Raw genomic sequence first — 2,500 nt, 5'->3', positions numbered from 1 at the left:
GTGTCCGCGCGCCTATAACACCCACCCGGGGGCGGGCTACCTTGCGCGCGGCCTTCTCGCCGCCTCCCAGACGGTCGCGGCCTTCGCACGGCGCTAGTGCGCTGGAGCTGCTCGGAGGACAGCGCGAACGACGGGCCGCAAGGCTCCGCACGCCCACACGCTCCGCTCGGCTTCAGCTGAAAGCGTCGCGCGACTCGACAGGCCCTCCCGTTTGCCTCTCGACGGTTTCACGTACTCTTTAACTCTCTCTTCAAAGTGCTTTTCAACTTTCCCTCACGGTACTTGTTCGCTATCGGTCTCGCGACAGTATTTAGCCTTAGATGGAGTTTACCACCCGCTTTGGGCTGCATTCCCAAACAACCCGACTCTGGGAAGACGCAGAGCGCGCGCCCTCGCCGCCACCATGGGCCTGACACCCGCACCGGGACGAGGCCTCGATCAGAAGGACGCGGGCGGCGAACGACGTACGCGCAGCGAATTCCTTACGCCACAATTCCACGCGCCGCAGAGGCGCGCGGATTCGGCGATGGGCACTTCCCACTTCACTCGCCGTTACTGGGGGAATCCTCGTTAGTTTCTTTTCCTCCGCTTAGTAATATGCTTAAATTCAGCGGGTAGCCTCGTCCGACCTCAGGCCGATAATCCAGTGCCTCGTTTGCGAGAGACACGCGCGCGCCACCGAAGCTCGTGCGAGCGCCGCGCCCGAACGCGAGCCGTGCTGCTCCGGGCCGGGATCCTCTTCGAGGCCGACTCGTAACGAGACGCACGCCGCGTTCGGTTTCGCGCGCTGACACTGCGTTCGTGCTGTCCTGGGCGGGACGACCGTGGCAACGGCCGACACCGCACCGGCCCGACGCGTCGCCGCGCGGGAACGTTACAACGCGACCCTGAGGCGGGCGTGGCGCCGGGATTGACCCGGTGCCGCAATTTGCGTTCAGAACGTCGATGCTCAATGTGTCCTGCAATTCACATTAATTCACGCAGCTAGCTGCGTCCTTCATCGACTCGCGAGCCGAGTGATCCACCGCCAAGAGCCCTCCGTGACTTCGTCAGTTGGACAAGCGCGACCCAGCCGGATTGCACAGTCGAAAAAGCGGTGGCCGAGCGGTCGCCAGCCGTAGGCGACGCATGAAGCCAGCCTGGCACATGGCCACGGCACTCGGCGCAGAACGAAACAGGGTGACCGAAGTGCAATCGCGTGCGCCTCAACAGCGACGAAGGGCGTGCGCGGCCGCCAAGATACGGAGCCTTCTCCACCTGTCGAACGCACGACCACTCGATCGGCGATCGGCCGGTAATGATCCTTCCGCAGGTTCACCTACGGAAACCTTGTTACGACTTTTACTTCCTCTAAATGATCAAGTTAGATCGTCTTCTCGGACGCCGGCGCGGCCGTTGCCGAACGCGCCAGGTCCAATCGGAGGACCTCACTAAACCATTCAATCGGTAGTAGCGACGGGCGGTGTGTACAAAGGGCAGGGACGTAATCAACGCGAGCTGATGACTCGCGCTTACTGGGCATTCCTCGTTCAAGGGAAACAATTGCAATTCCCTATCCCTAGCACGACCGGGGTTCAGCGGGTTACCCGGACCTTCCGGCCTAGGCGGCGACACGCTGATCCGGTCAGTGTAGCGCGCGTGCGGCCCCGAACATCTAAGGGCATCACAGACCTGTTATTGCTCAATCTCGTGTGGCTAAGCGCCACTAGTCCCTCTAAGAAGTTCAACGCCGACCGATAGGGTCGCGTAACTAGTTAGCAAGCCAGAGTCTCGTTCGTTATCGGAATTAACCAGACAAATCGCTCCACCAACTAAGAACGGCCATGCACCACCACCCACAGAATCAAGAAAGAGCTCTCAATCTGTCAATCCTCACTGTGTCCGGGCCGGGTGAGATTCCCCGTGTTGAGTCAAATTAAGCCGCAGGCTCCACGCCTGGTGGTGCCCTTCCGTCAATTCCTTTAAGTTTCAGCTTTGCAACCATACTTCCCCCGGAACCCAAAGACTTTGGTTTCCCGCAAGCTGCCGGAGGGGTCGTCAAAGTAACGCCCCCCGATCGCTGGTTGGCATCGTTTATAGTCAGAACTAGGACGGTATCTGATCGTCTTCGAACCTCTGACTTTCGCTCTTGATTAAAGAAAACATTCTTGGCAAATGCTTTCGCAGTCGTTCGTCTTGCGCCGATCCAAGAATTTCACCTCTAACGGCACAGTACGAATGCCCCCGTCCGTCCCTCTTAATCATTACCTCGCGCTCCGAAAACCAACAAAATAGAACCGAGGTCCTATTCCATTATTCCATGCACCATTATTCAGGCGAAGCGCCTGCTTTGAAAACTCTAATTTTTTCAAAGTAAACGTCCCGGCCGCCGCCGACACTCAGTCAAGGGCACCGGCGGAGCGCCGGGGGAGAGGGCCAGGTGCGGCCAGTGCACGCCTTGCGACGGACCGGCCGCCTGCGCCCAACGTCCAACTACGAGCTTTTTAACCGCAACAACTTA

General features: G+C 59.3%; 3 non-coding genes across 3 annotated transcripts in view; all 3 read right to left on the bottom strand.

The window, feature by feature from the left end:
* The window catches only part of LOC145915336 (large subunit ribosomal RNA), a 3,686-nt gene extending 3,048 nt beyond the window's left edge, over positions 1-638 (bottom strand). The window contains exon 1 of the ribosomal RNA XR_014403730.1: positions 1-638. This exon is cut by the window's left edge and continues 3,048 nt beyond it. This is a non-coding gene — a ribosomal RNA (large subunit ribosomal RNA).
* Positions 639-882: 244 nt separating this feature from the next.
* On the bottom strand, positions 883-1,036 carry LOC145915316 (5.8S ribosomal RNA). The gene has a single exon (XR_014403711.1). It is a non-coding gene; the product is annotated as a 5.8S ribosomal RNA (ribosomal RNA).
* Positions 1,037-1,295: 259 nt separating this feature from the next.
* The window catches only part of LOC145915328 (small subunit ribosomal RNA), a 1,824-nt gene continuing 619 nt past the window's right edge, over positions 1,296-2,500 (bottom strand). Inside the window, exon 1 of the ribosomal RNA XR_014403723.1 lies at positions 1,296-2,500. This exon is cut by the window's right edge and continues 619 nt beyond it. This is a non-coding gene — a ribosomal RNA (small subunit ribosomal RNA).

Source organism: Ascidia mentula, assembly GCF_947561715.1.
Source record: "Ascidia mentula chromosome 2 unlocalized genomic scaffold, kaAscMent1.1 SUPER_2_unloc_13, whole genome shotgun sequence".
Taxonomy (NCBI): domain Eukaryota; kingdom Metazoa; phylum Chordata; class Ascidiacea; order Phlebobranchia; family Ascidiidae; genus Ascidia; species Ascidia mentula.
This window is presented reverse-complemented; position numbering and strand designations above follow the sequence as displayed.